At 41.1% G+C, this 13,195-nt stretch overlaps 1 pseudogene across 1 annotated transcript; it reads right to left on the reverse strand.

Annotated features, from left to right (window-relative positions):
- Positions 1-1,360: 1,360 nt before the first annotated feature.
- On the reverse strand, positions 1,361-2,065 carry LOC307101278 (calcyclin-binding protein-like; annotated as a pseudogene). The gene has a single exon. The product of its transcript is annotated as a calcyclin-binding protein-like (transcript).
- Between the last annotated feature and the right edge of the window lie 11,130 nt (positions 2,066-13,195).

Genomic DNA, 13,195 nt, shown 5'->3' on the forward strand with positions numbered 1-13,195 from the left:
TCAGTTCCTTAACGCTGTCCGGTCACTTCGATTTGATGCCCATCATTCGCAAACATGACATTCCAATCTAAGCCTTGGTAACAATTGTGTCTTGTTACAAGAAGAACAGATTCTTATTGAACTTATGCAAATAACTACATTGCTATGAAAATAAGAATACTAAGAGTTCCCACATTCTAGAGAGATCATATAGGAAGAAAAAAGAAATGTTTCAACTCTGTTTACAAAGTTATAGTTCACAATATTGCTATAAGTTACAATAGTTTAAAAGAAAAGAGAAAAGGGTTTCCTTAAATCTGGAACACAAAACATTAAAGAACTAGCAATGTTTTAAACAAAAGTCATTAAAAATTATAGTCATCCTTATCAGTTCACTCAGGCCCATGAATGAATTCTTGTTCTGCTTGATCTTGGGTTTGCAATTTTATTAATCCATCAGCTTCTTTGTTAGTTCTAGAAATTCTTCCTCAGCCTGGTGGCATGGTCTCAGAGTTATTCCAGTGATGCCATCATGGATCATTCTCACGCATAAATGCTTTCAGAGGAGAATCAGGGTAAAACAGTACCTGTCTGTGAAAGGCAAAGGGCTTAAAATGGCCTTGCTTAAAGTTCTGATGATAGTTCATTTGACAAAGAATAATTAATTATCTCTGTGACATACAATGTTTTAACATAATAACTGGACAACAAGAGTATTGCAAATTTCTTATTTTTTTAATTTATTGATTTTAGAGAGACAGAGACAGGGAAGGAGAGAGAGAGAGAGAGAGAGAGAGAGAGAGAGAGAGAGAGAGAGAGAGACTTGCTGTGCACTTATTTATTCATTCATTATTTGATTCATGTATGTACCCTGACCAGGGATTGAACCCACAATCTTGGCATATCAGGATGATGCTCTAACCAACTGAGTTACCCAGCCAGGATCAGTATTGCAAATGTCTAATAACATCATAGAATTTCTGATATATCTATATTAATATCATAGATCCATGCACATATAACCTAAGAAGATTTATTATCACTTTTTTATGCAAATTGTCAGGTTTACTTTTTACTTATTCTGACATTGGTGGAAGCTGATGAAAAGAACTTAAAGGCAAGCAATAACTTCTGTTTTCTACCCCTTAGCTAAACAAAAATGCACACCTTGTGGCCTTTTCATTCAGCCAAACTTGCTTTTGCTTTTATACATTTCACATGAGAAGAGAGTATTACCCTTTCTTGAACAAAATGATCAGGTTACTCAAGGGCCATCTTTAGAGGAAGTGTTTTTAATAAGCATATTTTGTTTAAATAAATCTTCCAGCAAAAAATTAAGGAGTTATTGCCTTTACTTAAGAGAAGGCTCTGTAGCATTATCTCAAAATTCTGCATCTCCTTTGGCTTGTTTCTCTCTTGGTTTCACCCAAGCCTTATTAATGGTTTGTTTCCTATCATCTCCATCTTCATACATTTTCTTACAACATTCATCAACCCCTCACTAGCCTGTTTCAGAGTCATAAGAGGGCTTTTCTTTCCCTTTTCAACTCCAGTTGGGTAGTCCTACTACATGTTTTTTTGTTTTGTTTTGTTTGTTTGTTTGTTTGTTGCTTTCTTTTCACACAATATAATCCCCATATCTATCTTGACTTTTTTGGAACTGCCTTCCACAGAGATGGGTTTCAAGAGTTCATGCTCATGGGGTAAATATTCCCAATTTAACTATTTACCAAAAGGTCAAGTGCTCTCTCTGTGACATGTGCCAGCAGGTTCTCAGTGGGGACTGGATGACCTCCAGTTAAGGAAATGTGGATTCTCACAAACTTGTCTGGCTGATTCCACCCATAATTACTTTTTCCCACTGTATATCCCATCGTAATGGGAGCGACCACCACAGCTGGGTTTTCATTGTCCACCGGTTCTGCTTTCCTCTGTAATTTCTGCTGCACCTTGTTCTTGATTTCGGTCTGTCTTAGATTTTTCAGCTGTAAGAGCATCATGTACTCTTTTTTTTTCCAGTTACCTTTTCCAGAAGCACCTTCTCCTCTTCTAGATCCTTCTGTAGCTCTTCCCCAGCTGAAGCCATGGTCGGGTTGTGTTGGGCAAGGCCCGAGCTGCAGTGTGCCTGGGGATGAGCAGGAAACGCTGCCCCAGCTTGAGTGGCAGTGCCCACGGGCTCTTTCATCACTTCCTAGTTGACAATGCTGCCCACACAACTGCGCATAGCAAAGAAACCTAACTGGCCGGACGTCTCTCTTCTACAAGGTGACAGATTTTCCAGGAGTGCTCTGGGAAATCTTCGTTTGATGTCAGACTCCAGTTCAAATTGGATTTTGGAAAGTTGTCAAAAATGTCTAAAGGTGTGAACACTTGACTCCATAGGATCACCGGTCCCTGTGAAACCATACTTACCATTTCACCAAAGTGACAATTCCGAGATTTCCAAGGCACATACAGAAAGATAGTTATTAAAACTTAGCTCTTTTAATACTGAGAAGTCTTGATTTTCTTAAGTAAGCCAAGACCTGATAAAGACAGCACGAAGCTCAGGAACTTCTCTAAGACGCAAACTGTTGGTTTCCTAGGCAGATAAATTAAAGGGCAAAGGAAAACCTTTTCACAATTTCTTATTAAGAGCAGACCAATAACCTAAGAAAATTGTTTTGTTTCAAAAAGAGAAAACCAAGTGCTAGTCTTGCATCTGTGGACTGTAAATACCAAGACTAATTTTTTAAAAACTCATAAAATAAATTCACCGGATATTGGGCAGCATTGGCCACACAAGAAAAAATTCCTTTTCGTGATTCCTTGTTCAAAAACCTTCCAAAAATTGTTTTTAATTCATTCATTTCTTTTGTGATACTCTTTCCTTCTCTCTCATTCTGGAACAGTCATTCTACATTCAGATAAAATTACTCTTCTTTTCCCCTAACAAAAATACATACTTCATGCGTTTCCTTATTGAAAATACATCTTCTTTCCCTTATATGCAGAGGGTTTTTTTCTTAACTCTTACTACTTCTAGTAGATTTATTTACAATATAGAATTTTTAACTATTAATAACCTTAATTTTCAATGAAAACTAGAAGAGGGCAATTATGAGCTGTCTGTCACAATTATTCTATAGCAAATATCTGAATACATCATTTTACAATTCTCTAGAGGCATATGTCTTTTTCATCGTAGAGTTTCTCATATTTATTAACAAACCCAAATATTTTAGCTTCTATGTACCATATAAAAACAAGATGCCAAAAGTAAATAAACTTAAACTTATATTCAGCAATTAATGTATTGATATGTCATCTTATTTGGAAATGATCTGGATATTCAATGAATACTCATCATTATTTCAACAGTATAGCTTTAAGGTTCAAGTTATCAAAAGGCTTTTTATAATTATTTTTAAGTAGACATAGTATAAATCATAATTGTTGAAAAGTTTATTTATAAATTTGTATCCCATTTTAATCTATTTAATTCAGTTGTTCTTATAATTATGCTTGAATTGCTTATAAAAGTTTCAGGAAACATTAAACAAAGCAAGCCATTATCTTAAATTATTTTTCTTGTTGACAAATCAGGAAAGTATCAAAAAAAATTAAACAAACAAAAGCCTAAATTTAAAATTATGGCTCTTCCCTTTTTTTATGGTTTTACTTATCATGTTTGACATGCATCAAGAAATTACTTTTTATTGTACATTTTGTTCTGAGGTTTGATTTATAGTGTTATAATCATAAATATGTAGTAGAGATCATATAAGCAAGTTTGACTAGTAAATCTTGGTAGGAAAACAATGTACATCTGCATTACATTTAATGCTAAAAACTCTGAAGACATCCCTGTTTTATTTTACAAACAATTTTAAAACTACCTTTATTTACCAAAGAATATCCCAGATCAAGTGAATTAAAAAAAAAAAAAAAAAAAAAAAACTTGGGTCAATTTCTATATTTCTGAGAGTTTTAGGAAAACTTAGTTTATATAAGTGTTTATTTCCTTCTAAGCTAATTCTAATAGAACTCCATTGAGAATGTTTATAAATTAAACTAGGAGCTCAGTACACGAAATTTGTGCACGGGGGAGGGGGGGCCCTCAGCCCGACCTGCACCCTCTCCAATCTGGGAGCCCTCAGGGGATGTCCTACTGATGGCTTAGGCCTGCACCCCATGGTTCTCTGCTCTCTGCGGACCTGCCTGCTTGATGCCACCACAGGCCCTGGTGTCTGCTTTCTGTAGGGGCCCTGTGGGGGACTGCTTGCCCCTCACTGCCACGGCCAGGGTCAAGCAGGGCCCTCCTGTCTGCTCGCTCGCTGCGGGGGACATTCCCACCCCACCCCTGGCTGCTCTGCACCTGCGTATGCAAATTAACCTGCCATCTTTGTCGGGTTAATTTGCATACTCACTCCTGATTGGCTGGTGGGTGTCGTGAAGTGATGGTCAATTTGCATCTTTCTCTTTTATTGATAATGTTCAGAGGTGGAAACATATCACATACATATAGCATGCATGCGTACATAAACATACAGACAAATGCAAACAGAGATGTTACAGCTTTCATTCTACAATTTTAGTCATGAATCAATAAAACATAGTAATAGTCACTCACTGGTTTATCTCCACTTTATATCTTTACCTAAATTGCATTTCCAGCAAATAGGACAAGTTAAGGTTACCTGTGAACCTATATTTGTGAAGACTTCTAAGACTTACTTTTGCCCTGATGTCTAATCTGATGGAGGCCGTGGACTAAGTCTTAGGGCAGTAACTGAGGAGTTATCTAGCAGCTGTCTGGATATCTCCAGTGCACATCTGAGTAGACAAAATATTAATTTCTGCTTCTAAATAGGTGTTGTTGTTTCTATTTTTAGCTTCAGGTGGTTACTTTTGGAAGTCCCGAGTCACCTGAGAGGCCCTGATGGAGGGTAAGGGGGATTAAAATTCAAGTGGCAGAAGGGAGCTGAGGGGTAAGTGAGAAAAGCCTGGCAGGGGGGCAGAGGGATGGAGGAGATAGAGGTGTGAAGGGGGACATATAAAAGTATTTAAGAAAACTGGAGGGAATATTGAAGATGGTAAGAGGAGGAAGTGGGCGCAGACACAATGGGAAGGGAATGGTCTTACAGGAACCAGTTTGGGGAGAATGTAAGTTTTCCAAGGAGGCCAATGAAGTTCCAAATTATCCTCAGCAAAATCATGTCAAAAAGAAAAATAGCAGAGTTGGCAAAGTATTCGGTCAGTAGAGGTTCAAGAAGGGGGTTTCAGTTGACTGAGAAGCTCCCACGGGAGAAGCAGAGTCCAATAGAGAGAACATGGAGGCAACCCAGAAAGCCAAAGAGAAACACTTCCAGACCAGAGTCAGGAAATAATCCCCACTCAGGAAAGAAAGTCAGGCTCAGCAGGTCCTCTTCAAACAAGGAAGCCTGGGACTCTGACTCAGCTTCTGGAGTAGACTCGGAATCTTAGGAATCAAAATCTGCCCTTCCCAATTCAACACATGTCTGTCTAGAGTGCTGGTTCAGGAATCAGATCCTCAGTCAAAGTGCTCCCTTGAGGTCGTGGGTGAGAGGTTTGGGATCCAGTGATGAATCTGATCCTGTCTGAGTCACAGCACCATAACTACTAAGGAAAAAAAATCCATGACACTTGTTAAAGATGATAAGGCAGACTATTAGGACCATCGTGATAGGTGTAGAGAGCTCTGCAATTAGATTTCACAGTAGCGGAGAGAGATTGGGCTCAACTCGGAATGCAGCATGGGCAAGTGGAAGTTATAGCCAAGGAGCATGGTGGGGCAGTGCATAGGAAATTACTAAGAAGAAGCAACAGGGGTAAGAAGGGTTCTGGCTAAACCCCCCAAACAGAATTCTTGTTGAAGACAGGCCAGGGTGGTCAGACATCACCTGGGAAATGTTGGGGGATGAGGAACCTGGTCAGATATTGAGGGTGAGCAGATATTGAGAATGGGGGACGGCGGGGCGGGGGGGTGGTTCCTGGTAAAACTGACTTACCAGAGTTCTTGCTAAAACTAAATTTGATGAGGAATACACAAATGGGCCCAGGAGAAAGTTCAGGGCCTGACTAAAGTTTGGTCAAGCAAGGAATCTGTCAGTAGATTTTTTTTTTTTTAATTGATTTCAGAGAGGAAGGGAGAAGGAGAGAAAGATAGAAACATCAATGATGAGAGAGAATCATTGATCGGCTGCCTACTGCATGCCCCCTACTGGGGATCAAGCTTCCAACCCAGGCATGTGCCCTTGACTAGAATTGAACCCAGGACCCTTTAATCCACAGGCCCATGCTCTACCCACTGAGCAAAACCGGCTAGGGCAGTAGATTTATTTTAAAAAGGAAAAGAATAACAAAAATGAGCAATGGGGGAATCTCAAAAACACAACTTTCTATTTTTCTAAATTTAACTCAGTACCATCCGGCCAGGATTCATTGAAGGTCTCACCCCCAGAAAATCATGTAACCTTTCCTCTTCAGAGAGATTAACAAGGCCTTTGGGGAAAGTTCATGAAAGGAAGCAATCCAATGAAAAGAGGGCAGTATCCTGTGGCAGGAATGCCAATAACTCGCCATAATTTACTTACCTAACTTGAGTGCCCCACCCTGAGTCATTTCCAGCAGCTCAAGTATCCTTAAAGGTTTTGTAACTGACAAAATATATTGATTGCAGTATTATTTTCCTAGAATCTCATAATAGAAGTTTCTCCCCATGACACATGATCGAGCAAGTAAATTATAGTGGCTTTTCAGTCCGTTAAGCCTGGGTTCAAATCCTCACTCTTCAACTTCACGATGGGGCCCTGGGAAGGTCTTATGACCACCCTAAACCTTGTTTTCTTGATTGTAGACTGGGAATCATAACTGTACCTGCCCCACAGAGCTGCTTTGATGGTGATTAAATGCAATCAGCATTTAATAAAGGGGGAAATTTTGAAAAGAAGGGATAGGTGGGGAGAGTTGTCAAAGTCTTGAAAGAGTGTATGGTCCCTAAGATATAGACGTGCCATAGTCCTTAAGATATAGACGTGCCATGGTCCCTAAGATACACAAGTGTCAGCAGCAGGAAAGACAAAGGCTGAGGGTTCTGCCTGGAGAGGCCTGTGGTGTTGAAATAGAACTTACAATTGAGACTTGAGTAGGGAAGGACATCTGCTTGGGGACTTCTGGTCAGAATGATGCTTAGGAAACTAGTAAGAGCTCAAATAAGTGGAAGTAAATTAGAAAGTTGAGCAAAAAGATGAAAGGAGAATGACCGACCGCCTTCCTGCCGATTGTGAGCTGTGGCCTATGAGAGCTTTCTTGTTACCGCTGGATTCATTTCTTGCTTTAGTTTCTTGGCCTTGTTGAGCTTGGCCTTGGGTACGCAACATTTTTGGGCTTGACCTGATTTTCTCCAGTAAGATTTTCTCTTTCTGGGAAAAAAAAAAAAAAATGCACTAAAAAGAGGGAAACTATATAGTGAGAATGCCAAAGAATGTCTGAGAATATGAATCATGGGGAAGAGAATTCTTGAATTTATCTTTCCCAAAGTTATTTTTATCTAGAAGAAAGAGATTTTCTTCTTGTGCCCCTGTATGTACAATTTCTTTTTTATTTTTCTATTAATATGGAATTCTTCACGAATTTGCATGTCATCCTTGAGCAGGGGCGATGCTAATCTTCTCTGTATCGCTCCCATTTCAGCGAGCACTATACAATTTCTTAAAACACTTTCTTGTGAAGTTCCTGCTTGGGGAGAGGGAGAGAGAGAGAGAGAAATTGATCTGTTGTTCCACCCATCTATGAACATATAGATACTTTGAATACCTGTTTCTGTCTCTGTCAGCTCTTTTCTCTCACACCCTTGTGGCTGTGAGAAGCATTTGAACAGGCCCCACAAACGGAGTAAATAACCCCACGAAGTTATGTCCTGTGCATTTTGGAGGCTGAGGTCTGAGGAATGGAGATTGTCAGTACAATACATGCAATGGCTCGTGGTGTTCTGGACGCTGCAGCTCATTAGTTGTAGTAAGGCCTCCATGGAGTGGCCTGATTTCCTGCCTCTCCAAGGCAACCAAGGGGGAAGGAGCAGAGAGCATCTGTACTGTGCCCCACACATCCCCATCCAGGGTACATACCACCCGCCTCAGGCATCCAACAGCCCCACTGAGGAAATGTGGGCCAACCTCCCACCCCATGTTACACGAAGCAGGACTAGAAAAGGGAGTGGCTGCAAGTTTGAGATGTCAGGACCACCTAATGCACTGCAGATTCCAGGATCCCCTTGATCCACAGGATAGACTAACAGTAGTATAGAAACATATTTTATGTTTTGATGGAAAACCATGCATACCCCTCTATAGCATACCCTTCCAGGCTGTGAGATTCTAGTCTGTTCATTGTATTTAAATTATTTTGTAAAGCTTTGTAAATTGTAGGCAACTGATAGGTAATTACTTTCTATCCTGTCTGATAGTGACTTAATTGATCCTCCTCCCCCAACCATCCTTAGCCCTTTGGAAAAACCAGTTTTATCTCCATTTGCAATTCACCCCGACATTTTATTTACTTGTATTAATCTGTGCTTTTTTATTTTTTTTCCTTTGAAACAATTGTTGAATAGTGTCCCCCAAAAGATATGTTGAAGTCCTAATTCCTAGTACCTGTGAATGTGACATTATTTGGAAATAGGATATTTGCAGATGAGGTCATTAGGGTGGCCAATATGACTGGGTCCATATAAAAGAGTTGAAATTTAGCCGGGCTAGCATGGCTCAGTGGTTGAGTATCGACCTATGAGCCAGGAGGTCACAGTTCGATTCCCGGTCAGTGGTTGAGTATCGACCTATGAGCCAGGAGGTCACAGTTCGATTCCCGGTCAGAGCACGTGCCCAGGTTGCAGGTCAATCCCAATGTGGGGAGTGTAGGAGACAGCCAATCAATGATTCTCTTTCATCCTTTATGTTTCTATCTCTCACTCCCTCTCCCTTCCTCTCTGAAATCAATAAAAATATTTTTTAAGTTAAATTTGGACAAAGACGGGCATGCATCCAAGTAGAACCCCATGTGAAGAGGTCAGGGAGAGAAGGCAAAGATTGAGGTAACACAAATACAAACTAAGGACAGCCAAGCACTGTCAGCAAACCACCAGCAGCCTGGAGAAAGGTGTGGAGCAGACCCTCCCTCATAGCCCTCGGAAGGGACGAAACCTGCCAACACCCTGATCTCAGACTTCCAGCCTCCATTTGTGTCATTAAGCCACCCAGTTTGTGTTACTTTGCTATGGCAACTATAGCAAACTAGTAAGCCAGTTATAACATCTGGCTAGTTCCCTTGTATCATATGAGTAAAATAAATTTTTAATTAAATTTTATTGGGTGACATTGGTCAACATGATCATATAGGTTTTATGTGTGGATTTCTAAGTTAAAAAATCTGTATATAGCACCATCTGTCCACCACCTAAAGTCAAGACTTCTCCTGTCACCTCATATTAGGACCCCCTTCTCCCCCAATCCCCAGTAACCCCCAGCAACCACTGCTGTTTGTGTTTATAAGTTTCAGTTTTATATCCCACATATGAGTGAAATTGTATGGTTCTTAGCTTTTTCTGTCTGACTTATTTCACTTAGCATAGTGTCTCAAGATCCATCCAGGTTGTTGTAAATGACGCTATTTCATCCTTTCTTATGGCTGAGTAGTATTCCATTGTGTATATGCACCACATCTTCTTTATCCAGTCTTCTATCACAGGGCACTTTGGCTGTTTCCATGTCTTGGGCACCGTGAATAATGCTGTAATGAACATAGGGGTGCATATATCTTTGCATATAAATGATTTCGAGTTTTTCGGGTATATACCCAGGAGTGGAGTTGTTGGGTCATATGGCAGCTCTATTCTTAAGGTGAAAATAAATGAATGGTACTATATCAAATTGAAGAGCTTCTGCACAGCAAAAAAAACAAAAAACAGACAACAAAATAACAGCAATAAACGGCAGCCAACTAGATGGGAGATGATATTTGCAAACAGTAGCTCCGACAAAGGGTTAATTTCCAAAATATATAAAGAACTCATAAAACTTAACACCAGCCCTAGCCAGTTTGGCTCAGTGGATAGAGCATCGGCCTACAGACTGAAGGATCCCAGGTTTGATTCCAGTCAAGGGCACATGCCTGGGTTGTGGGTTCGATCCCCAGTAGGGGGCATGCAGGAGTCGGCCATCAATGATTTGCTCTTATCATTCATGTTTCTATCTGTCTCTCCCTCTCCTTTTCTCTCTGAAATCAATAAAGATATATTAAAAAAACAAAACAAAGCAAAAAAAAAAAAAGTTAACATCAAACAAATAAACAATCCAATCATAAAGTGGGCCAAGGACCTGAAAATACACCTCTCCCAAGAAGACATACAAGCAGACAATAGATATATGAAAAGATGTTTAACCTCACTGGCAATTAGAGAAATGCAAATTAAAACTACAATGAGATACCACCTTACACCAGTTAGAGTGGCCATTATCAATCAACAAGACAAGCAATAACAAGTGTTGGAGAGGTTGTTGAAAAAAGGGAACCCTCATTCACTACTGGTGGAAATGTAGACTGGTACAACCACTATGGAAAGCAGTCTGGCGAGTCCTCAAAAAAAATAAAATTTTAACAGTTGTTCATTTTATATCTGTATTGAAGTCATGAGCTTACCTTTTTCTGAAAATTACCTCTCAGTAAGGTAAATGGATCTTCTGTTGTTCCTCTCCATTCATAAAGACTTCTCAACCAGGACAATTGCTCAATAGTCTTTGTTTCATTGAGTTGTTGGGTTGCATAAAGGCATCACAGTATATCTTTTTAAAAATAACCCACAGCCCCAACCGGTTCGGCTCAGTGGATAGAGTGTTGGCCTGTGGACTGAAGGGTCCGAGTTTCGATTCCAGTCAAGGGCTTGTACCTTGGTTGCGGGCACATCCCAGTAGGAGGTGTGCAGGAGGCAGCTGATCGATGTTTCTCTCTATCCCTCTCTCTGCCTCTCTGTAAAAAAATCAATAAAATAGATATTTTTTTAAAAAACATAATTGGGAACTAACCTTTCAAATGGGCTGCCTCCCCTCATTCAGATAAAGGATGGGACGGAAATGAAGCCCTCACAGCTGCTAGGCTCTGTGCTGAGCACTTGATACTCTGTAGGACATTTTCTAAATGCCTACCCAACAGTCACCCTCCCCCCACCTCCTTCAGTGGTAAAGAACTCCAGTGTTGGAGCAGTAGTGTTACCCTTTCCCCCACTTCTCGGGGAAGGAGACCTTATCCTGATTGCTCTAGGACTGACACGGGGTCCTGATCCCCTTGCCAGTGATTAACCAGACATGGCTGAGAGGAAGGGCCAGAGGAAGAGATTCCAAAAGTAAGGTCTCATGCTCTTAAAGGAGCTATGTGAGGGAGAGCACACTCTTTTTATGAGCCTACAAGTGATGCCAGAACCATGGCATCCATCTCGTGGTCACGAGAACAGCTAGCTTGACTAAGGGCAAAACTGGTCACACCAAATATGACAGAACAGAAAGAAGGGAAATCCCTGGCTTCTTGATAACATTTTTGAGCCACTGAACTAACCAAGGCTGAAATTGGTCTTCCTCGAGGCTTCCTGAAATGTGAGAAAATACGTTTTCTTATTGAAGCAAGTTGAATGAGAGTTTTCTATTCCTTACATCCAAAAGCATCCTGTACCCTATAAGATATCTTTGAACTTTCTCATTTTACTGATGAAAACCTGAGGTTCAGAGAATTTATAACTTGCATCCAAGGTAACCTATCCAGGGTCACCCATAAGACAAAATTTGTATCCAACTCAAACTCCAAACCCATCCTCTCTCCACTACCACTTACCTCTTCCGTGTTTATTATTGGTCACTGAAAAAAAAAAAAAAAAGACTAATTTCTTCTTGTTTTTTGTTTGTTTGGTAAAGTGTCATAAGAGGTCATAGAGCCTAGTGGGTAAGGGCAAACTTTGATGTTGCGCGAATCTGGGTTTAAATCTGTCTCCATGTGACCTTAGACAAGTCACTTAACCCCTTTAAGCCTCAGTTTGCTCATGTAGAAGGGGATAGAAATTACTATAATATAAGGTTGTGATGAGGATGAAATAAAACTACATACATAAAGTACTCATCACAGATCCTGGCACGTTATACATGTACAGAACAAAATTGGTTCCTATTATTGTGCCCTGCAATGCTACCCTCCCTCTTCAATAGACAGCTGGCATTTTTATTGTGAAGAGAACATCCTGTTCCCCATGCACAGAGTGGTGTCAACTTGACTCCAGACCCAGCAGGGTCTCCCCTCACCCTGCTAAGACTGTGAGCCCCTCCTCTTCCTGCCCAGCCAGCACCATCAAAAGAGCCCAGCTCCCCGCGAGCCCCTGGCATTCCTTGGTGGAGCCCAGCCTGGTTTTGTCTCTACTCACATTACCGCCCCCCCTCCAGGGCTCTGAGAGCTTTGATGTTCACGTGGCTGCTTGGCAGGGGCAGGAGGATAAAACCCTACTTGTTCCCTCTCTCTACAATAAGACCTTTGGCAATTTAGAGGGACACAGAGATAAAAGACTGGGGTTTTTTTCTTTCTTTTTATTTTTTTTTTTCCAACAACAAATGGTGGTTTGTCTTTACCAGCTGCTCCTTCAGAGCCACACCAGCATCAAAGAGCATGAAATCTGCAAAAAGCCAAGGCAGGGGAGATCTAGCCCACCCTGTGGGGAATTCGCCTGCCCACAAGACAAACAGAGTGGGGGAAGGGGCCCTGTGTGCAGTGTGTCCCACTGGGGTGATCTAACCTCACACTCCCACCCCATCCCCAAAAGTTTGTTTTCTTAGCATTCACACTGTGCCACTTCAGGCTTGGCACACAGACAGGAGAGGGACAGGGAGGGACCTGGAGAAAGGAAAGCTCAACTTGTCTCGTGGGTAAATCTTGAGTTGATTTGACATCCTCCAGTCCAGAGGGCTTCATGTGGGCAGGCTGTGTTTACAGAACATTCAGGCTCTGCTCCAAGTCCACGTGACCACGCGCAAGTGGAGGAGGAAAGAGCATGATCCACCTGCATGACAACGAGGCCTGTTGTTTTTTTGTCATGTCCTATGTGTCAGGTCCTATGCACGCTATGGGGTAGGTGGGCTACTTTCCCCATTTCACAGATGTAGAAACGGAAGCTAAGAGAGCGAAAGTC

The sequence above is a fragment of the Cnephaeus nilssonii genome (assembly GCF_951640355.1).
Source record: "Cnephaeus nilssonii genome assembly, chromosome: 6".
In the NCBI taxonomy this organism is placed as follows: domain Eukaryota; kingdom Metazoa; phylum Chordata; class Mammalia; order Chiroptera; family Vespertilionidae; genus Cnephaeus; species Cnephaeus nilssonii.